Source organism: Odocoileus virginianus, chromosome 15 (assembly GCF_023699985.2).
Source record: "Odocoileus virginianus isolate 20LAN1187 ecotype Illinois chromosome 15, Ovbor_1.2, whole genome shotgun sequence".
NCBI classification, from domain to species: Eukaryota; Metazoa; Chordata; class Mammalia; order Artiodactyla; family Cervidae; genus Odocoileus; species Odocoileus virginianus.
In genome coordinates, this window is record NC_069688.1 from 66,113,413 (window position 1) to 66,137,752 (window position 24,340).

Genomic DNA, 24,340 nt, shown 5'->3' on the forward strand with positions numbered 1-24,340 from the left:
TTGTTTGTTTGTTTGTTTAAACTGCACTGGGAGGCTTTTGGGATTTTAGTTACTGGACCAGTGATCGAACCTGAGCCCCCTGGTGGTGAAAGCTTGGAGTCCTAACCACTGGACCACCAGGAAATTCCCAAAGAGTTATATTTAAAGTCTAACTTCAAAGTTTATGCAAGAACTCCAGTGGGATCACCTGAGATTCAGTGTGAGATTTGCATACTGTAATTATATGGTAAAGGCAGAAGTTCTTGACAGATGCTCTTGATTTTTTAATTTTTTATTGGGAAGCACTTACAGATTTACACAGCATTGCAAAATCAGGACAAAGAAGTCCAGCACACCAGTCACTGAGTTACTCTGATGGTTCTATTCACTGAGTGAGTTCCATTCACTCATTCATGCAGTTCACTCATTCACTCATTCTGTCCACTGTTCACTCTGATAGTTCTATCTACATAGCTGTGATATATTATAACACCAGGGCTTCCCTGGTGGCTCAGTGGTAAAGAGTCCACCTGCTAACAAGAGATGTGGGTTTGATCCCTGGGTGGGAAAGATCGTCTGGAGGAGGAAATCGCAACCCACTCCAGTATTCTTGCCTGGGAAACCCCATGGAGGAGCCTGGTGGGCTACAGTCCATGGGGTCAAAAAAGAGTCAGACCCAACTTAGTGACTAAACAACAATACGATATCAAAACCGGGGCCCTGGTACAATGTCAGTGTATAGCTGGACCCCATTTGCCACGTGTAGATTCACGTAAACACCGCTGCAACCAGGGGACAGAACAGAAACCACACGCTTCCCCCAGCCACCCCCAGGAGCCACAAGTGCCCTCCCCCCCACCCCACATCCCCAGCAAGCATCCCCCACATCTGTAATCTTATTGCAGAGAGAAAAACATGCATTTTATTTACTCAAACATGTATGTATACAGGCAAATGAATCCCACTGTTTGCACTAGAAAGACATAGGAACGGGGAATTTCAGAAGTGAATGAAATGATCCACATATCAATTTCCTTTTACCCCTCAATAATAGTGGTAACATTCACTGAGTTTTTATTATGCATCAGGCAAAAATTTAAATCCTTTAATATTATTTTTTGCAATTTTCCTAACGGTCCTATGATTGCTATTATTAATCTCATACAATGGGCTTCCCTGGTGGCTCAGTTGGTAAAGAATCCACCTGCAATGCAGGAGACCCTGGTTCGATTCCTGGGTCGGGAAGACCCCCTGGCGAAGGGACAGGCTACCCACTCCAGTATTCTAGCCTGGAGAATCCCATGGACTCTATAGTCCACGGGGTCGCAAAGAGTCAGACACAACTGAGCGACTTTCACTCTCACATTTCATATAATAGAATTAAAGGGGCTTCCCAGGTGTCCCAGGAATAAAGAATCTGCCTGCTAATGCAGGGAATGCAAGAGACATGGGCTCGACCCCTGAGTCAGGAAGATCCCCTGGAGGAGGAAAGAGCAAGCCACTCCGGTGCTCCTGCCTGGAGAAACCCACGGGCAGAGGAGCCTGGCGGGCTACAGTCTGTAGGGTTCAAAGAATTTGGCACGGCAGAGTGACTGAACAACAAAGTTGGCAGGGACAGAGAACTGACCCAAGGCCAGAAAGCTGGTGATGTCGGCTTCAACCCATGCTGATAAGGCTTAGAAGGCCATGAATTTAACTGCTGCGTCACACTGTCGCTCCTTAGACAGGATGGCGTCTAATCACGGTGCATCTGTTGTGTCCCACGGCTGTCCCAGGGCGTCATCGCCAACACGCTTGGGATTCAACCCATGCTGATAAGGCTTAGAAGGCCATGAATTTAACTGCTGCATCACACTGTCTCTCCTTAGACGGGATGGCGTCTAATCACGGTGCATCTGTTGTGTCCCACGGCTGTCCCAGGGCGTCATCGCCAACACGCTTGGGATTCAACCCATGCTGATAAGGCTTAGAAGGCCAAGAATTTAACTGCTGCGTCACACTGTCTCTCCTTAGACGGGATGGCGTCTAATCACGGTGCATCTGTTGTGTCCCACGGCTGTCCCAGGGCGTCATCGCCAACACACTTGGGTTTCAACCCATGCTGATAAGGCTTAGAAGGCCAAGAATTTAACTACTGCGTCACACTGTCTCTCCTTAGACGGGATGGCATCTCATCACGGTGCATCTGTTGTGTCCCACGGCTGTCCCAGGGCATCATCGCCAACACGCTTGGGTTTCAACCCATGCTGATAAGGCTTAGAAGGCCATGAATTTAACGGCTGCATCACACTGTCTCTCCTTAGACGGGATGGCATCTCATCATGGTGCATCTGTTGTGCTCCGCGGCTGTCCCAGGGCGTCATCGCCAACACACCTGCGCGCTCAGCTTCTCAACTGTCTGACTGTCTGCGACCCCAAGGACTGTAGGCTGCCAGGCCCCTCGTCCCTGAGACTTTTCAGGCACGAATGCTGGAGTGGGTTGCCATTTACTCCGCCAGGAGATCATCACCAATAAACATGCCCAACAGTGTCCTCCTTAGCTCCTGAGTTTAAAGCAACAATTCTGCAGATCACCTGACAATCAGAAGTCCCAATGTAACCTGGCCTCATTTACATTTGAAACCTGCCTTTTAGAGTGAGTAAACCTTTTTACTCATAAACTTTAATTACAGAAAAAGAAGGATTTAAAAAGTAAAATATCTCTAGAGGAGTTTTAGCAATAATTAGCTTTTTTTTTTTCAGTAAGAAATCTTCAAAACAAGTCTCCTTACTAAGAATCCAAAGGTTTCCTGTGATGAAACAGGGTATTTTTAAAATGACATTTGTCCTACCAAGAAGAAAAATACTCTCAAGTCTCTCAGGCAATTTTCAGAGAAATGGTTGGTCAATCTATGGTGAGTTTTCTTTCCCTCCCTCCCAAAGTTTTTGGAGAAGGAAATAGCAACCCCCTCCAGTATTCTTACCTGGGAAATCCCATGGACAGAGGAGCCTGGCAGGCTGCAGTCCACGGGGTCGCAAGCGTCAGACACAACTTAGTGACTAAACCAGCACCACCACCAAAGGCCTGGCTCTTCATGAAGTGGACCAGCCAGGTGCAGACTAGGATTCTCTGAAAGCATTAACGAGAGCTCGACTCGTTCTTTAAATTACTCTATCAATATCCACTATTCTAGGAATTTAAAACACACAAATGTTTTCTTAGAATATTTTCCTTTGAAGACCTGTTTTTTTTTTTTTTTTTTTTTAATGACAGCTTGGGAAGCAGTTACTTGTCAGGAATCACACACACATGCAAAAACAATGCCAGTGAAAAAGAGAATATTTCTTTGTTGAGTTGCCAGCATACCCAGGGGAAAGGCTAGTGAGGAGGGGGCCCATTTTCCCCAGATTCTGACAGTATTTATCTTTACTATTAACTTTTAAGTCAGGTTTTTTTTTTTTGCCTCGATGCATGTGGGATCTTAGTTCCCTGATCAGGGATTGAACCCATACCCCCTGCATTGGAAGCATGTAGTCTTAACCACTGGACCACCAGGGAAATCCCTTAAGCCAGCTTTTAAAGTACAGCTTATAGACAGAAAAGTGCACAGATTATAGTGGATAGCTTAAATGTATTTTCACAAAGGGAACACATTCGAGTCAAGCACCAGTCAGATCAAGAAGCAGAACATTACGAGTGCCCCAGACACTCTCCCCTTTCCATTACTTCCCTTCAAATGACCCCATGAGGATTTCTGTCACCATAGACAGCTTCGTCTCAGGCAAAACAGATGCAGTTCTCCTTGTTTTCATTTGTTGTTTTTCTTGCCTGTGCCAGCGGGGGATTGCGGAGAGGCCGAGGTTAAAGACCAAGTCCTGTGCCCTTTCGTGGTGGGTCTCAAAGTGTGACCACAGACTGGCAGGAAGAGAATCTTCTGGGAACGCGTTAGGGATGCAGACTCTCAGTTCACACCTGGACCCACTGAATCAGGAGCTCTGGGAGTGAAGCCCAGCAAGGCTCCGCCACGCAGTGTTAGTTGTCAGTCGTATCCGACTCTTTGTGACCCCTTGGACTGTAGCCTGCCAGGCTGCTCTGTCCATGGGGTTCTCCAGGCAAGAACACAGGAGTGGGTTGCCATTTCCTTCTCTAAAGGATCTTCCTGACCCAGGGATCCAACCCAGGTCTCCTGCATTGCAGGCAGATTCTTTATCGAACGAACCACCACCTCCAAATAAATCTGATGCAATTTAAGTTTGAGAAGGGTGCTCTATAGATTCACAAGAAAAAAGCCCTGATCTTGGTTGTGTGCCAGGGTTCCCAGTGGCTGAGATGAACATGCTGAAAGGTGAACTGACCTCCCCTCAATAGTGTCAAAGAAGGAGCAGAGCGGACATAGAATAGAGGAGCCTGTGACTTCTTACAGTCAAACACAGCAGCAGCAGCAGTTCTCCAATGAAAGTATTCTTCAGGAACCCGGGAGTAGTTTATTATTATTTTTTTAAAAATCATTTAATTAAATACAGATGTTTGGACCTCACTGCAAAGCTATTAAGAATTTCTGGAGGTTGAGGCCTGGGTAAATGCTTTACATGGTCCACAAATTACATGGATTAAGGATCATGGAGGGCCTCTCCGAGCCCGAGCGCACGCCTCCCAAGGAGCTGGCCTGGAGGGGACCGTCACCAGAGCACAACACGACAAAGAGCTCCTGGGGGTGTTTCGGCGACCCACCGCCGAGCGACAGACTCCCCCAGAATCAGGCGGTTTGAGATGCCAGACTCCTGTTACCTCACAAAAGCTGCTTGAGCGTCTGTGACATGGTAGCTGGATTCCCCTGGAGAGCAGGAAGGAACTACAGTTCCTTTTATGAGCTGGTCTCCAAGGTCACACGGCATCACTTCTGGTTTACTCTTTGTGCTGCAAGTGAGTCACTGAGCCCCACGTATGCTCGTGAGGAAGAGTTAAGCTTCAGTTCTTGCAGGGAACAGAATCAAAGAATTTGGGGACACACCTTAGACTACCACCGAGCGGCTCTGGATGAAGCGAGGTTCTGAAGAGAGTCGATCCTGAGTGTGAAGGGCGAGTGTTTGGGACTGTGAACCAGCAGCCTAAAGAGAAAGCACTCACACCATGCGAGTGAGGAGGAAGAAGGCTTGTTTCTGACAAAGCTGCAGCTTCAAGTTCTAAAAAGAGCTAGGCTGTGGATCGAGAGGGGGTCGGATCACCAGGGGGAGGAGAAGGAGCGTTTCGCTGACAGCCCACGGGGGGCTGTGCAGAGCCTCCAGAACGACGGTGGACGGAGACCTGACGGCTTGTCTGACCCAGGACGGGCGTCAACTGTTTGTGTAACAAACACAGAAGAATACAGTGATCTGCATTCACCTCTCCATCAGCCCAACAAAACTCAAAGGGGAGAGAGGAAGAAACGCACAACCGTTTTATTTTAGTCCCTGTGAACCCCACACACTAAAGCAGACAGTAAGCACCTGGGAGCACGACAGTCCCCAGGAGCTCCAAGGGGCAACAGAAGATTCCGGTCAAGCTCATGGAGGGTCACACCAGCAGGTGGGCTGAGAAGGGCATTCGGGTTCTTTCTAAACATCCTATGGAAAAACTTCAATAACTTTCTGGCCAACCCAGTATATATATTTATTTCTTATTACATTACCTAGTACAAGTCTCAAACAAAATTTTTCACTTAACCCCATTGTCAAAATGTAAATGTACTCAGTGCAATGCATGTCTTGGAGTAAAAGGAGAGACAGAGAAAGAAATCCCATTCCTGCGCTGGCCATGCTGTGGTTTTTTCATCATTTTTTTTTTTTTTTTAACAATTTAAACAATTTAAAAGCACAATTATCGGGGGTAGCTGTTAAGCATGTGGCTGTGGGGGGTCAAGGCTGACTTTAAAACTTAGTCTCCCTAAGCTTCAATCTTCTTATCTGTAAAATGGCTCAATCTTGCCTCTCAAGATTATTGAAAAGACAAAAGTGAGATAACGTGTGCATGAGATGTCTTAGAGAAAAGCTAATCTTGATCAGCTCCAGTCTACACTCTAGTTTACAATCAAGAGTCTTCCCAGTTTGGGTGCAAGCAGACGGCAGTGGTTCAAGGAGGCAAGGAGAGCCCCCCGCGGTGGGCTCTGCGGTTCCTTTCCAGAGCACCTGCGCTTGAAAAAGGCAAGCTCAGAAGAAACTAAAAAGTTATGCAAGGGCTATTTCCGGCATCTTGGAATAGAAAAAAACAACTTTGGGAGAGAGGCATGAGTTTCTTGAGAGATTCTGGAGATCTGGGGCAAACCTGGGTCTGCACTCTTCCCTCCACTTACATGTTTGTTCCCCCTAAAAGGACTGCGAGGCTCATGCTCAGGGGCACATGTGGGCTACAAGTGTCTGTTGAAGTCCCTTCACTTTCTGAACTGCCTGAGGTAAGCAGTGCCTCTGGGGGTGAAAAGAGATGGGGAATGGTTTCATCTTCCTAAAGTATTTTTCGGACAACATACCCGCAAAGAACCATTCTGTACGGTCAAATATTTCAAGTAACTCATTTTTTAAAAGGCCACTTTCAACTCCAATAATTCTTCATCCATGTGTAAAAGAGAGATAAAGATGGAAGGAGATAAAGATGAGGAAATAAGGTAGAAAGGGGAGGGGGGAGGGGCGAGAAAGAAAGGGAACATGAAGACTTAGGGTGGAAAAATAACCAAGGGGTCTGTGAAAACGGCCCCGAGGTTCATCAGAGTCCGAGAACCAAAAGCGCCTGCCACAGCGGAGGTAAAAACCGCACGGGGCGGACAGTGAGATCAGCAGCATATCACTGAGGTAAGAGTGGTCCATATAAACGCCCGTAGCCCTAGAGAAGGAAATGGCAACCCACTCCAGTATTCCTTTCTGGAGAACCTCATGGACAGAGGAGCCTGGTGGGCCACAGCCCATGGGGTTGCAAAAGTGTCAGTTGTGACTTAGCGACTAAAACAAATGCTTGTAAGTGTGGAGACTACACAGGTAGGCTTAACGAGGAGGGAAACTGAGTGACCGGACAGGATAAGAAGGGAAACTTACAAAATGTTTTATTTCAAAAAATAGTTCTATACCAGATTTTATATATGGAGAAACATGTAAACATACCAACATTCAGAAGAGCTACAATAGTCCCCCGAAGTCAATTTCTATAATTGAAGCCGTATCTTTATTATACGGATAGTACCAAAACATGTTTGCAAGCCACATAAAAACACAGCCACGTTACAAAAATTGTCTTATTCTGCCTAAATACAAATGCCAACAAGCAACCTGAGAACAGGATCAATCTTTGCAGACTATCAGAACCAAAATGAATCAGCAAACATACTCACTTAAAAAGAGAAATTTTCATGGGATAACTGTGTTTTTTGAATTTTGTTCCATGTGTATGCATTGCGTATTCACTTTACTTGAACAGGAGAAGAGGAGGAGAAAGTGGGGGAGAAAAAGCCACAGGACTGGCCTGTTGGTTGAAGCAACCCTGTTCCAAAGCGCAGGCTCTGGAATTTATAACCTACGCTTCTTCATGGACATCTGTGGTTCTACGGGCCTACCTTACACCCCCGCCTCTTCTGATGTCAGGCTTTGCCTCCATCCTCAGTCTACGTGATCTGGGGCATCGATGGGCCAAAGGTTGCAGGTGTGACGCCATTTGTCCAAGGAGATCCAGGCCTGGGGTTTCTTCAGGAGTCACTGTTGGGGTGATGCTTTTCTCAGCATGTGTACAGAGAGAACGGTTACAGTCATGGGTCTGCAGACGGCCATCTGGCCATCGAGCGGGGAGGGCTGCCGACAGATGAACCCAGTGCAGAGGAGAGCAGAGCTGAGCGATAAGACGCCTGACCCAGCCGCACCCGACCCTCAGTACACCCCTGTTTTCTCCCATGTTCCCCTTCTGCAGAAGCCAGTTTCAGCTGGGTAATTTTCAAACACAACTAAAGGCCCTGATGCTTCAAGTTTCTTTTTTTTTTTTTCCTCTTTGTTCAGGTCTTTATTCAAAATTAGCTGTCCAAAATGATTTGGCATTTGTGGAATAAACAAGTCTAAGTGTGTGCAGCAGCCTTCTTTTCCTCTGAGGTGGGCTCCTTCTCAGCTGCTGCTTTCTCGGTCCCTGCAGCCTTTTTTCCCACCACAGGCTTCTTCAGCTTCTTATCGCCAACAGCCTTCTTTTCTTTGTTTCCCACCACAGCCTTCCTGCCCTCAACCCCCTTCTGATCTGATTTGGCTTCTAGTGCTGCTGCTGCCTTATCCATGCAGATTTTGTGGTTCTTGGCCAGTCGAAGAATGGTGTTCCAGCGCACGGTCTTTGCGTATGGGTTAAGCTTCAACATGATTCTCAGGTTTTTCAGAGGATTCTTCTTCAGGACACTACGATGAATCTTCTTGCGTGGTGCTCGGAGTGCTCTTTGGATTTCTGGGCTTTTTGAGACTCTGCTAAGGTCTGTGTTGAGCATCCTGTGCATGGGGAGGTTGCAGTTACCCTTGAGGGAGGCTGCTTCACACCAAGTGCCGGACAGCTCATCTAACGCTCTGAAAGCACTTCCAGTCCAAATGCAGAAACGTCCCACGTGGCCACCAGGAGCGAGTTTCAAAGTGTTCAGCTTGCTTATATTAAGCAGAGTAATTCCAGGGATGTTTCTGAAGGCCCTGATGATACCATTGTCTTCATTATAGATGATGCAGGGTCCCCTGCACTGGATACGGCGACAGTTTCTCATCTTGCCTTTGCCAGCTCTCATTCACTGAGAGGCGTAGACCTTTTTGATATTATTCCAGGCCTTAAGTTTCTTTAGAAGCAAAACGGCCTCCTTGGTCTTCTTGTAGCCTTCAACTTTATCTTCAACCACCAAAGGCAGTTCAGGAACTTCCTCTATATGATGACCTTTAGACATGACCAGGGCTGGTAAGGCTGAGGCAGCCAGTGCAGCGCAGATGGCATATCGCTTCTGCCTTGTATTCACTCTGCGGTGCCAACGTCGCCAGGTCTTGGTTGATGCAAACATGCAGCCCCCACGACACATATTTCCAAAAGCACCCTGACCAGAATGGTGAGTCCCGCCACCTCGAACCCTGGGAATTCGAGCCACAGCTCTGCCGGTACCCCAAGACTCGGCACTGGTTTGATGACCTGCTAATTCACTGACAGCATAGGGCTGTCTGTTGTTTTTGCGCAAGTTGGTGTGAACAAAGTTAACAATATCGGGTCGAATGGGAGCCTTGAACACAGCAGGCAAAGTGGCATTTCTGCCAGAGGACTCTGCTTTCTGGAGTACACTGCTATCGTGGGCGACCACATGCCATGGCAGGGAGAGGAGCAGGCCACGCTCCTCTCAACCCAGCGGCTCCCACAGGAAAAAAAAGCTCGAGTTTCTTTATCCCTATAAAACAGGGATGATGATGATGATGATGATGATGAAAGTGATAATTATTATAACGAAGGTGACAATAATGACATTCATGGGATTACTAAGGAAACAAATGACATAACTAGGCTTCCCAGGTGGCACAGTGGTAAAGAATCATCCTGCCAGTGCAAGAGATGCAGGAGACACGAGTTCCATTCCTGGGTCGGGAAGATCCCCACGAGAAAGAAACGGCAACCCGCTCCAGTATTCTTGCCTGGGAAATCCCATGGACAGAAGAGCCTGGTGGGCTACAGTCCATGATATTGCAAAGAGTTGGACACGACTGAGCATGCACGCATCAAATGAGATAATAACTGTGAACACGCTCTGTAACTTGTAAATCCTGATGTTGGGAGTTGTCATTTAAGCTTTTGACATTTTAAGACTGCTGTTGGCTCAGTTACTGGGAAAAGAAAATCTATTAGTGGATGTAATGTTTTTACACATTTGGACACTTGGGCACCTATAAACAAGTTAACTCTGTCTTAGCTACACTATGAGTAAACAGACAGTCACGGCTATTAAAACAGAAAATCCCAGTAAACCTCTTGGGTTACACAATGGAGTTGGGAGCATGCAGTGATTTCTTTACAGATGCACAAATATGCTGTGCGTATCTGGGAGTCTTCCAGGCACACACAGGTGTGTCAGGCGCTGAAGAGGCAAGTAGGATGCACGGGTCCCTGCCCCTAAGAAACTCATTGTGTGCAGAAGGCTGAATAATATCTCCCCCAACCCGTGTCTATGCAGAAACTCAGAATGTGACTGATTTGAAAGAATCTTTTCAGAATTAATGAAAGTAAGGATGATGGTGAGACCCTTATTTTATTAATCTACCTACGGGATGAGGACGGGTCTTGAATCCAATAAGAATGTCAGAGACGCCCAGACACGCAGAGAAGGCCAGGTGACGATGAGGAAGACGCTGGAGAGATGCATCAAGCCCAAGGGTTACCTGGGAGGGTTTCTCCCTCTCCACCGCAGAAGGGACCAGCCCTGCCCATTCTTCGGCTTCACACTTCAGGCTTCCAAAACCGAAGCTTTTGTTTTAAGCTTTCCAGTCTGTGCCTATTTTGTTATAGCCATCCTAGAAAACCAATATACCATGGAGCTATCTTCCTATGCAGAGTTGAACAGGGCCGTGCTAATGTTTAAAATATATGGATGCTTAGAGTCGAGACAGATATTTCACGATGACATCATTTGAATCACTACATGCACCAGGCCTTTGGCTAGAGCTGCACATTTGAACTTCCTGGTTAAATGAGAGAAGATACCCCTTTTGTCATCTAGGTAGTTTGAGTGGGATATCTGTCACTTTCAATAGAAAGAACCTGCAGTTACTTCTCCTTCCTGTCTTCACGATGGTCTTCATAACACTCTAAGTTAATTTTTCCTGGGTTTCAATGATTATTTATGTTCATGCTATTTACTTGCTACTTATTACTCATATTTACATATGGGGTTGGCCAAAAGGCTCATTCAGGTTTTTCTACAATATCTGCTGAAAAACCCTAAAGAACTTTTTGGCCAGCCCAATACATGCACATCTTCTTGGAAACAAATAATATTTTGCAATTTTACTAACTGAAAATGAAATTATTATAGAGAAACTTGGAAAAAAATCAGTTTCTATCCTCTGCTTAGTTAAAACATGGTATTTTATCCTGGTTTTATTTTGTATAACTCAGTGCTTTATTACAAAGCAAACACCCATTTAACAAGAACAAGAAACAGCACTGCCAGCATCCTAGCTCACTCATGCTGCCTCTGAGTCACTATCTCCACCGTCCACACAAATGTAACTACTACTCTGATTTGATGATATATGTATCTATAAATCTCTCTCTCTTAACATATATATGAAATGCAAGGCTGACATACAAAACTTGAATATATAATAAATATATTAACTATATTAAAAATATAATAATATAATAAATAAAACATAACTTGTAACTAAGTTACAATATAACTAATATAATAAACAAAACATAACCTGTAACCGGGCAACTAAGGTTTCAAGCGACCTTTCCCCTCCAGTGTGAGGCTGGAGAAAACACAGACGATGTGTTTAGGCAGATGTGGCCTGTGGACTCGTAGCAACCACTGGGAATCAAGCGGAATTCAAACCACATGGTGGCTGTTTCACAAATCTGTGGTACTGGTGGCTGATAAAAATCTTCCCAACAGAAAAATCTGTGGCCACCGTTATCAGTGGCCACCTCTAGACAGTGGAGTCATATATATAGTTATATGTGTGTGTGTGTGTGTGTGTGTGTGAGTCTTGTCCAGCTCTTTGGACAACTCTCAGTCTTGTCCAACTCTTTGTGGCCCCGTGGACCATAGCCCACCAGACCCCTCTGTCCATGGAATTCTCCAGGCAAGAGCACTGGAGTGGGTTGCCATTTCCTCCTCCAGGGGATCTTCCCGACCCAGGGATCAAACTCTCATTTCTTATGTGTCCAGTATTGGCAGGTGGATTCTTTATCACTGGGAAGTATTTACATAGACACAAAATCTGCCTGCAGTGGGGGAGACCCAGGTCTGATCCCTGCGTCGGGAAGATCCCCTGGAGAAGGGCATGGCTATCACTCCAGTATTCCTGCCTGGAGAATTCCAAGAGTCGGACACGCCTGAGTGACCGACAGGCACATACCCGGGGCTAAAGGGACGCGTAGGCTGCAGACCACTCAGGACTGAGTCAGCCCTGCTTCCACTCCAGTGCACGCTGGTATTAAAAAATCCTTTCCTTGGCAACATAATCTTACTCCCATCCACAGGCAATTCTACAGCCCAGAAAGAGAGAGAGAACGCCGCTGAAGGGAGAGGCGTCCCGTGGCGCGCTGGCTCACGGCAGGCGGACTGAGCGCCGAGTGAGGAAAACCACCTAGACAACCTCTTTGAGAGCGGATGAGCCCGACATCTCTGGAGCTGGGGGCATGGGCGGGGGGAAGACGCAGGCGGCCAGGCCGCGGATGGAGCTATTTTCAGCAGGCCGGCCTTCCTAATGCTGGTCTTGTACCCCCGCTGAACTGACCGCCGCTTGATGAATTGTGTTTATCTGCAGTTCAAGTGATAAAGTTCTCCTTTAATTCCCTGCTGAATAGAAATATTTGGGGCAGTGCCACAGCTGTGTTTATCCTCGCACTCCACCACGGTTATGTAAATACTGCCTATGGAGCCGTTTCTTACGGAGGCCCACACCAGCCCCGAGGGATCAGGCGCTGTCGAGACGTCTGCCAGGACGCGCCATTTCCATGCAGCTTGGCGCGGCCTGGGAGTGATATCACAGCTTCCCAGAGTTCACTTGGCACACCTCGCGACAAAAGGGTACTTTTCTCCCTCTCACTCTCCAAGGCTCTCACAAAGCCAGGAGCATTTCCCGGCATCCTCTACTTCCCCTGCTTAGAAACGCGGGACGGACGCACAAAACTAGAAAACTCCTAACAGGATATGAATACATAAAACATAACTTGCTGCCTGGCAACGAAGCTTCACGTGACCTTTCCATTCAATGGGAGGTTGGAGAAAACAGACAAAGGGGGTCAGGAAGACGTGGCCTGTGGACTCGTAGCGATCCCTGGGAATCAAGGGGAGCTCAGACCACATGTTTGTTTACTGTTTCACAAATATATGAGGCTGGTGGTTGATAAAAAACTTCCCAAGAGGCAAATCCATGGCACACCTTCAATACTGGCTACTGCTAGTTGGTGGAATTCTAATGTATTTTTAGTCCTACTTTTCTGTTTTTTATACAATTTCTAAAAATTTTTTTGCAATGTAATCAGAAAAAAATACTAGAAAAAAAGTTTAAGAAAATGAGTGCTTGCATGCCTTTGGCCATAATGTTGTTAGCGAAATGATTCATTAGGAAAATCAGTCGCAAGTGAAAAAAAGAAAGTGAAAGTTGCTCAGTTGCGTCTGACTCTTTGCAACCCCATGGACTATACAGTCCATGGAATTCTCCAGGTCAGAAGAGTCATGCCCTTCTCCATGGGATCTTCCCAACCCAGGGACTGAACCCAAGGCTCCCGAATTGCAGGTGGATTCTTTACCATGTGAGCCACCAGGGAAGCCCATGAGAAAAAGACAAACTAAAGAAAAGAAATCTGTTTTAGGTCACTGAACCACATTCGTGTTGTAAGGTGAAAAAGACGACACTATAGGAAAAAAACAAAACAGATTCATTAATAAAATCCCCAAAGTGGTTGTAGCTAAAAGATTTTAAAAGAAAGAGATAAAATATGGTAGTAACAATATTCAAATTGGGGATGAGTATTTGTCCTGTGGGGAGGTAAACTCCACCCCCAAACGAGTATATTTTTCTCCTTCTACCCTTACCACCCTCCTATGAGAGGAACGGTAGTAAATGTGCCTACATCCTGGATAAGAGATGGCACCTCCGAGGGGCTAGTTTGTTTGGTCTCCCAGGAGGCAAAGCTAGAACTGGAACCAAAGTCTATCTAAATGCAAAGCTTGTACCTTAATCATTATGTTTGTAAAGACTGGTCAGTTGCATAAAGGAGAAGTGAATGTTTTTCACTCTGGTGGTTGCTCAGTATCTTTTGAACTCCCTTCCTACCTATTTGGAAAGTTTTCCCACTTTAAGTTGAGCTTCCCCAAGGCAGAAGCCAGAACTCCAGTTCTCAGCCTCCCTTGCAGCTAGGGCACAGAGCCGCTCCCTCAGAAAGGCAGTTCTGAAGCAGGGCGTGTGAGAAGGTAGCTGCCTACGGGACCCATCCTTTGGCATGCACGGTGGTGGAGGTGCCCAGCTCCTACTGGCAGCAATGGTAGAGCCTGGCCAGTGCTGGGGTGTCGCAGGTGCAAGCTGAGGCAGTCGTGTGGGCTGTGGTGGCAACAAAGGCGCTTTTTCTAGTACAGCTTTCACCATGTGCTTGCATGTTGAACTTCTTAGTCTGGCTACATGAACTCTATGAGAATATTGTTTGGTTGCTAAGTCATGTCCAGCTGTTTGTGATCCCATGGACTGCAGCACGCCAGACCTCCCTGTCCATCACTGTCTCCTGGAGTTTACTCAAATGCATGTCCATGGAGTCGGTGATGCCATCCAACCATCTCATCCTCTGTCGCTCCCTTCTCCTGTCCTCAATCTTTCCTAGCATCAGGTTTTTTTCCAATGAGTTGGCTCTTCACATCATTTCAGTTTAGTTCAGGTCAGTCGCTCAGTCGTATCCTACTCTTTGAGACCCCATGGACTGCAGCACACCAGGCCTCCCTGTCTATCCAATATTTTGGCCACCATTCTTCACATCAGGTGGCCAAATTATTGGAGTTTAAGCTTCAGCATCAGTCCTTTCAATGAATATTCAGGACTGATTTCCTTTAGGATGGACTCGTTGGATCTCCTTGCTATCCAAGGGACTCTCAAGAGTCTTCTCCAACACCACAGTTCAAAAGCATCAATTCTTTGGTGCTCAGCTTTCTTTATGGTCCAGCTCTTACATCCATACATGACTACTAGAAAAACCATAGCTTTGAGATATGTGAACACCCTCTAGCCAGAGTAAATTCTACTGCTTAAAATTGTCACTGCCTAGCTAAGAATGCAAATGCAGGAAACTGGCTGCCATGAGGGAGCCCATGAGATCATCTATGGATCTGTCAAGTGTGAGCAGTTAATGGAAAAGAATCCCGAAGAAGGTGTTCTGCTGTTTTTTCACAAAATCCCATTTCAAAAGCAGGTCATGCATGATAGAGTACTCTGCTCAGCTCTGAGTGAACCTGACAATCTCTCCTGCGTTGGCTCGGTTTCAGTGTTTCAGTGATACATAAATTTACAAAATATGTGAAGAACTTCAGCACTTTGGCCTCTCCGAGGAAACAATGTCATTATCACAGTTTTAGAAGAGGAGTTGGCTAATGTCAAACTAGAGAAAGCATTCTGTTTTTCTGCTCTACAATTCATCTGTACCTCACAAAATATTCTGTGGTCTGACCTTACTCAGCTGGATTTTTCCTTTTTTTTTTTAAAGCCATCTAAATACGCAGGTGTTCTGCAGGTTAAATAAATATACATTTGTCTCTAGAATATTAATATCATATATTGACAAAATAAGCAATCCACTCCACGGTTCAATCCAGAGCACAGCATTTGAAGTCTAAGGACCAATTTTTGCTTCTTTTGAATTAGGTTAATTGGGCTAGTGTTGCCAGGTTTCACTTATAACAATATAAGATGCCCAGTTAAATCTGAATTCCAGATAAACAATGAATAATTTTTTAGTGCATGTCATGTGCAATATCCAGTGGTGGAAATGGTATGACACACGTGGGTTAGAAATGTATAGAAAAGAAAACTGATGGGACTTCATGATGGGTTAGCTGTGAGCAGTGAGGAAGCGGGGAAGAGTTGAGGAGGCTGCCCAGTTTTCTGGCTTGTACAACTGAATGAATGGCAGTGCCAATTACCAAGACAACAGAAAAATAAAGCAGGTCCAGGTTTGACAAGGAAGTGAAGTAACAGAAAAGTAAAGTACTTGAGTAAGAAGTACTTTACTCATGGAAGTAAAGTAGCACAGTCACACACCACTCTCTGCCACGGGCGTGGCGGTGAGCATCAGTGGCACTCATGCTCACATTTCTAGAAATATCTAGAGAGCATTTCGACATGTAGCTCTGACACGTACTTCTTTATTGCCCTACCCTACTGTCCATTTTTGGTTCTCATTTTTGGTCACCTGATAATTTCTTTCAAGAGTCATCCTTTTATAGTTTATCTCTCTCACCAGATTATAAATTTCTTGAGGGCATGGCACAGACCAGCATTATCTTCATTTTATCCCCACTGCCTGACACATGGAGGCAGGTATATTCCATAAGTATTGGCCTATACTATTGGCTTAGGGAATATTCCTCAAGTATTGGCTAACTGAATGGATGGTTCTGTCTACTATGAAAGAGTGTCCCATCTCTGTGGTAATTTCCCTTCTAGTCAAAGTTCTGTAACAGCCTCCATTGGCTGTTTTTCTTTTTTCCCTTACTAGATATTAACCTTTCCAGTCTTTTTCTGGGGGGGGGGGGGATGGATTGCATTAAGTTTTTATTTTCAATGTGTATTTATTTGGGCAGGCTCTGGTGCGTGTGGGGTCTTGGTTCCCCGATCAGGGTGGAGCCCACGCCCCCGGCATCGGAAGGGCAGAGCCCTGACACCAGCGAGGGGAGCCTCCAGCCTGTTTAGTCCTGAAGACTGGAACTTAATCCTGTGGAACAGTGTCTTCAGTTCTAAGGTATAATCTCAGTATACTAAATAAGCCAAACAAGTTTTAAGGTCCCATGAGAAGGCTGGTTTACATGGGTATTGTGCAATAGCAATCCACTCAGAAATATTTATTGCATTCTATTTCATATTATAATGTTTATCATACAACTTGCCATACATAATTTTCTTGGGCTAAAATAATCAATGTGTGGTCTTGTAAGCCTTTTTACCCAGATTAGACGTAAAAGGCAGCCTTGCAAATGCGTAAAACAGACTAAAACAATGGCACAGAACTGAAGCAGCCAGGAATATTGGTTCAAAGTGCTCATCTCTGAGGGGTGAGGACAGCAGTGGATGCCCTCTAACTCATTTATGTCAGAGCTTTATGTAGAACAGCAAGATTTACTGATCTGACATATTTACAAAGTTGTGAGATGCCTTTTTCATTCGTTAACTTATCAGTTACTTACTGAGTCTCTGGTACCTACTAAACACGGTGTTAGGCACAGGAGGGGAGGGGCAACTTGACATGGTTTGGGGTCCTATAATCACTGAGATTACAGCCTAGCAATCTTGGACAAGCATACACACTTTCTTACGCTTTCAAATAACATGAGAAATTCCTAACACAAGAGAAGAATCTATATTCATCTGAGGAGCAGAGAATCTTTTGCTAAATTCTCAATAAATTATTTCAGCAGTAATTAACCACGTGAAGTTGGCGGCTGCTTACATACAGTAACAGCACCAAAATATTGCTCAGCCGTTCAGTTTTAACTTCAACTAAGTCTCTCTTTTCAAAGAGGGAGGGGAAGAAAAGGGCAAAAGCAGCGCCTGCCTCTGGGCGTCGGTGGCTGTTGCGTCCGAGGACTCTTGCTGCCCCGTGGACTGGAGCTGGCCAGGCTTCTCATTCCATGGAGTTCTCCAGGCGAGAGGAGTGGATGGGTCACCAACTGCATGTCTATGGCCCCCATATAAATAAAGGTGTGTCAGTGTGGAGGAGGGCGCCTAAGCTATTAATACCCATGAAGCCTTCCACAAAGGTCATTAACAGCCACCGGCCAGCAGAGAACCGTGAAAGAATGAGTGGTCAAAGAATTAGCAATCTAGAAGGAAGTTAGAGATCATTTAATCCAACCACTCACTTTAAACATAAAGAAAAAATACAAAAACCTAACTCCTGGAAAAAGAGAAGTGATTCAGTCAAGGTCACACAGGTAGCAGTATTATTGAGCCTAGAACCGAACTTCCCAACAGCCATGTTTATCCATGTTCAGAGAACAGGGAAAGAACGGAGAACTCATGGTGTGCTAGAGGCAAATTTAACATCCTTTACCATTTTCCGGAGGGTTTGTCCTGAATTTGGGGACAGTTGCTTTTCCTGTAGTTGAAACATTCATTACAGTGTTTTTAATAATAATAATAACCTCGTAGTTAAAAAAAATAAATTTATGTGATTATTTATTCATTTGTTGGCTGTGCTGAGTACTCGTTGCTACGTGCAAGCTTTCTCTGGCTGCGGCGAGTGGGCTTCTCACCCGTTGGTTTCTCTCGACGCGGAGCAGAGGCTCTGGGCAGCTCCCGACTGGTGGCTTCCAGCGTCGGCTCTGGATCGTGGTGCGTGGGCCCAGGATTGCGGCACCGGGCTGAGCTGCCCTGGGGCATGTGGGGTCTCCCCGGACCAGGGACCGAGTCTGTGGTCCCTGAATCGGGGGCAGACTCTTCATTACTAGGCACCAGGGAAGCCCATAGAGTATTCTGTAGATATTTCACTGTCAAGGTATTTATGAAAATGACAGCTTCATAATTATTTTCTCCGTGAAGCCTCTGCTCAAAGACACTTTCACCTCTTGTGTAGATAGCAATAATCATTTTCATTATGTGAAGGATTTAAACAAGCAGAAACAAATAAATCAGCTACCCACAAAATTGCTATGTAAAAAAAAAAATGTATATCTGAACTATCTAGACAAGTTTTAAATTGTCATGCAATTCTGTACTGGTTGCAAGAGGGTGAAAATCAGAATAATGCAAATGATCACCCCTCCCTTCAAAAGGTCACACTACACGAGATTCAATCTGCCTCATTATCACAGTACATTGAGGTGTGGAGCAAGGTAGGAAGAGACTCAGTCTCTCTGTGAAGCAGCAAAGCTGTGGGTTAGATTTGATTTTGTTTTTACTTCATTAGTTTTTTTCCTTTATTTTAAAGAAAATAGATGTTAAAATAGTGGAACTGGGAAATTGTTGCAAATGAAGGAATTACAGCTTTCTACTCCTGGCATGAGAGCAGGGTGGGAGGGGGTGGGAGGGGGCGGGAGGGGAGAGAGACCTGCTAGGATGTGTCTGTGGGTACAGGGGTGCGTGTGATGGAAAGGCAAAGGACAGAACACCTAAGAACTAAGGTTAAACCCAGCAGATGAAAGTGCATTCTATTACGACCACTTGATTCATGAATTAATATGTGTATCTTTGGAGAAAATGGGTCCTCCAGGTATTGAATTCCACAATATCCATACATGGGACTTCCCTAGCAGTCCAGTGGTTAAGACTCAACACTTCCAATGCAGGGGTGTGGGTTTGATCCCTGGTTGGGTAACTAGCATCCTTCATGCCACACTGCATGGCCAAAAATTAAAAATAAATAAAATAACAGTAAGAATAATAAAATAATTTTTTAAAAAAGAAATACTTAAATACTCATACATGGGTACAGAAGCCTTCTAGGCATGATGTGGGGTGGGATACAAAGAGAAGCTGGATGTTGTTCAAACCATTTACAGTCTACTGAGGGGGACAAAACCAAAATAATTATACCACATGGCAGAACAGGTGTGCCATTAAAGCAGCACAGATTACCCAAGGAAGGCTGCTAGATTGCAAGGATCAGGAAATACTTCCGGAAGACAAGGGCATTTGAGACGGGGCTAATGAAGCAAGAGGGTTTTGACAGGTGGAGGAAGGGCATTCCAGTCTGGGGGTGGGGGACCACGACCAGGGACAGAGGCATGGAAGCTGAGGATGTGCACATGCCAGAACAGTCCAGTTCACTGCAAGGTCTTTCTAGAACTGCGTTCATTTTTAAATAGTGTTACTGAGTTATAATTAACATACAATAAACTGTACATAAGGGTACAAGACTTAATAAGACTTAGGCATATGTATTCCCCCCTCCCCAAGCACCCTTCCTCCCTTCACGTCTCTTACTATGGCTTAGTCTATGTTACTGAGTATTTTAATAAATGGAATCATACAGTATATATTCCTTCTTATCTGGCTTCTTCTGCAGAGCACAATTATTTTGAGACTCATGCATGTTGTAGCATGTGTCCGTAGGGCACTCTTTTTATTGTCAAGCAGTAATCGTTGTATGGATACACTGCTGTTTATCTACTCTTTTGATGGATGTATGAGTCATTTGTAGTTTTGGGTTATTGCAAATAATATTGCTATGAACAACTGAACCTTTTTTATGGACACATGCTTTCATTTCTCTGGGGGAAACAGCTAGGAGTGTATTACTGATTCATATGATAGATGCATGTTTAACATTTTAAGGAATCAACAAACTGTGTACCAAAATGGTTGTAACAATTTTTCATTTCTGATCAGCATTGTATGGAGGTTCCGATTCTTGCAAACCCTTGTCAACACTTGATATGATCAGTCTTTTAAATTTTAGCCAGATTAATGTGTGTAGTGTTATCTCATTGTGGTTTTAATTTGCATGTCTGTAATGACTAATGATGTAGAACATCTTTTTATGTGCTTACTTCCTATCCATCCATCTTCTATGGTGAAGTGTCTATAAATTTTTGCTCTTAAAAATTGCATTATTCCTTTTTTATTATTAAGTTTAGAGAGGTTTTAATATATTATTCTGGATACAAGTCCTTCATCAGATATGGAGTCTGCAAAACAATTCCTTGTATTTTCATTATCTGAAGGATAAGTTTTTAATTTTAATGTAATTCAGCTTATCATTTTTTTCTTTATGGATTGTGCTCTTGGTAGCCATATATAGAAACCTCTGCCTAACCCAAGTTCACAAAAGTCTCCTCTTAAGTTTTTAAGTTTTACATTTAAGTTGGTGATACATTTGAACTAATTTTTATATACAGCGTAAGATATGAATTCAAGGACATTTCTTTTTCACGTTTGGGTAGTCACTAAAAAGACTATCCTTTCTCCTACTTCTCTGCATGGCTGGTAGTTTTTTAGTAGATGCCAGACATTGTGAATTTTACTTTGTTGAGTTCTATGTATTTTTATATTGCTAAAAATATTCTTAACATTTTTTTTCTGGGACACAGTTATTTGGAAACCATTTGATCTTTTCTGGTGTGTATTTAAGGTCTGTGGCAGGACTGGTGGCGTTCCATCTGGGTGAATTCTGTCCTTCTGCTAAGGGGAGGTCTCCTGTGTCATCCACCCCAGGCCCTTGAGTCATGACATTTTCCAGTCCCGCTGGTAGAATAGGCATAATTCCTGGCCTTGTGTGAGTGCTCAGCCACGTGACCTCTAACCCTTTGGGGCAGTTTTCCCCTTGGGCCTCTGTAGTTCCTCACACAGGTGCTCACCCCTATTCAGCTAAGGACTCTTCAGATCTCCAGCATCCTTTCTGGGCTTCTCTTTCTTCCTGCTGTCTGCCCTGTGGACGCTAAGCTGTTTTGGTTTCCCTGGACTCTCAGCTCTGTCTTCCCAACTCAGGGAAACTCTCCTGCTTCACTGAGACTCATCCCTGTGCCACAGCTGGAAAATGCTCTGGAGACAGAAAGTATGGACAGGCTCAGGGTGCCCGGCTTGTTTCCCAGCTCTCAGGAATCACTGCCGGACACCCAAGGTCCTGAGCCATATTTTGCCTGCTCTTTGAGTATTTCAGTTGGGAGCTTAAATCTAGTTCCTATAACTCTGTCTCAGTCAGAATGAAAACCTCGTGCCTTGCCTTTCAAGGTAAGTCTTTAAGATATACTGTTTTCAGTATGGTAGTGTCTATTCTGAAGGCATTATAGCACTTGCTATCTTTGATATGTAAGTGACAGATTAGACATACTCCATTCAGATCAGTTCAAAGACATTTAATGGGCAGTTTCTGTGTGCTTGGCATTGAGTTTATACAGATGCGAGAGTGATAGTCACTCACTCGTTCGACTCTTTGCAACTCATGGACTCTAGCCTGCCAGGCTCCTCTGTCCGTGGAATTCTCCAGGCAAAAATACTGGGGCGGGTTACCGTTTCCTTCTCCAGGGGTTTTTCCTGAACCAAACCCAAAGAGCCTCTGCCTTCCTAACATCAGTTTACAGATACAGCAAATACCTTTGGAAGAAACTAATTATAGGATTTGCGTATAACCCATGCTTTTAATATTCCCTCCTTTTTTTCTTGCATCTGCCAAATGCCATCATTAGTTTTGCATCAAGGATAGTTTATTTCTTTGAAATAAGAGACTCAAGTCACAGGATTTTACTGACTGTAGGCAGCCCTTAGGCTTAGACTTAGGGGCAGAAGGTGAAACCCTAGAGGCAACTGTTCCATGCTGATGACCTGTCGACTTCCCAGTTTCCCGCTATTCCTCTCCTCCTGTAACCATAACAGAAAGCTGGCTCTGCTTCAGATGGGTGAAAACAAAGCCTCAATCGGTCCTGCCTTAGACCCGAGGGAACAAAGCTGGCCAGACCAAGGGTCTGAGGTTGACGACACTGAGGTGTGAGCTTACATCTTCGTGGTGTTTCCATTTTGAGATGAGCGTAAAAGTTGTTTGAAATAATGTGTTGACCTTTCATGAGCTGGAGCAGCTGACATTTGCCTGAATCTGAGCCAGGCTGGGTGCTATTCTGAACGAGAAATCAGTTTTCCCAACTTCACTGAAGGAACTTTTCCTAATCATTTGTTAAAGCTTTGTTTCCAAGGCACTGAGTGAATTTAATTAATTTCTCCACTACCTTCCCCTCCTTAATAAATTCCTCACACGTGTGGATTCACTAGGAAATTGAATGTCATCTTTGGAAAACAAAACAACAAAAAAGGACAGTCAACTAAAGGATGAGAGATTAGTTTGGTGAAAGCCCAGTGATAGAGTCAAAATGAAAAAGCCTCTCAAACTGTAAAGAGATGAATCTATTAACATGCAGATTCTGTTGTAACAGGTGCGGGGAGGGGGCTAAGATTCAGCCTCTCACAGACCCCCAGGGGGCACACTGCTGCTGGCATCTCTCCACTGTACCTAGACATCAAGACAGCGTTCAGGGCTCATCTCACCACTAAGGCACTGTCCTATCCTGGGAACCCTTCTCACCTGGACTTCAGTTTAGCATCGATACAAATTTTTCTCTAAAGTTCCTTCTAGCTCTTAAAAATGTGTCTTGTTCAGGACTTCCGTGGTAGTCGAGTGGCTAAGATTCTGAGCTCCTGATGCAGGGGGCCTGGGGTTCAATGCCTCATCGGGGGACTAGATCCCACACGCTGCAAAGAAGAGTCTGCACGCCACAACTGAAGTATCTCACACACCTCAGTGAAGATAGAAAATCCCGTGTGCCACAACTAAGCCTCAGGGCAGCCAAACAAAATAAAAATAAATATTTTTAAAATGAAAAATAAATTAATAAAATGGTTTGTGTTCTTGAAAGTATAGATCTAGCTTCATTGTCCTCATGAATCTACCCATACTACTGGCAGACAAGTACTGAGCACCTACTATGGGTCAGGCACTGAATAAGACAGTGACCAGCTAAGTCTGCACTAGATCGAACCCTGGCACTAAGAAATCAATTCAGAGAGAGAATTGGGCAATGATAACAAGATGCCATACTTGCTACAAAGCTGCTTAAGCCAGCAGTTGTTAGGAGTACACAGGGGCTGAGAATTGAACCGTATCTGGATACTAGGTGGGACGGGGGCGCCATCCTATCGTGCGTCTCAGATGTGATGTGCGTCTAAGTCACCTGTGGGGCTTGTTAAACAGAGGCCACCTGATCCCACCCTTGGACTTCCGAGAGTCTGCACATCTCTGCATGTTGCTGCTGGTGCTGATCTGGGACCATCCCTTGACCTGTTCTGTTATGAATCACGCCGCATCGATTTTGGGACACAGAAATGAGCAGAGCATGGGTTTGCTCTGGAAGGGATGACTACCGGAGTCACAGCTCAACGGAAGACATAGGCTCCCCCTTTACCCCACGCAGAAGGGTTAGGGCAACTTTGGAAGCGGGTTGAAGAGAGACAGAGTGTGTGAGGTAATGGCTCCATGCCATCCGAGCAGTCAGAGGGAGGGGCTCGAACCCAGGTCTGTCCCTTACTGCCTTGGCCGTTGTTCTGTTGGAGTATAATTGGTTTACGATGCTGTGCTGGTGGTTTCCTCTGTACACACAGCGCATCCGCTGTGTGCACGTGGGTCTCCGCTCTCTCCCGAGCCTCCCCCCAGCACCGCCAATCCCGTCAAGCCGAGCTCCCTGCGCTAGTCAGCAGCTTCCTACCAACTAGCTATTTTACACACAGTCGTGTGTGTACGTCACCGCTAATCCTCCAATCCATCCCACCTTCCTCCCCTTCGCTGTCTGTGCCTCTATTCCTGCCCTGCAAGCAGGTTCCTCTGTACCATTTTCCTAGATTCCATAGACAGGCGTTAATATACGACACTTATTTTTCTCAGCCTTAGTCTGAATACAGTAAGTGCTGTAAAATGAAGGCTGTAGCAATGATTCTCCTGCCTGGAGAGAGGAAGACAGAAAAGACT

At 45.1% G+C, this 24,340-nt stretch overlaps 1 protein-coding gene and 1 pseudogene across 1 annotated transcript in view; both read right to left on the minus strand.

Annotated features, from left to right (window-relative positions):
* SNTB1 (syntrophin beta 1) overlaps positions 1–24,340 on the minus strand; it is a 241,787-nt gene that overhangs the window by 84,899 nt on the left and 132,548 nt on the right. The gene's annotated exons all lie outside the window — the stretch shown is intronic.
* On the minus strand, positions 5,794–18,273 carry LOC110123877 (large ribosomal subunit protein uL4 pseudogene; annotated as a pseudogene).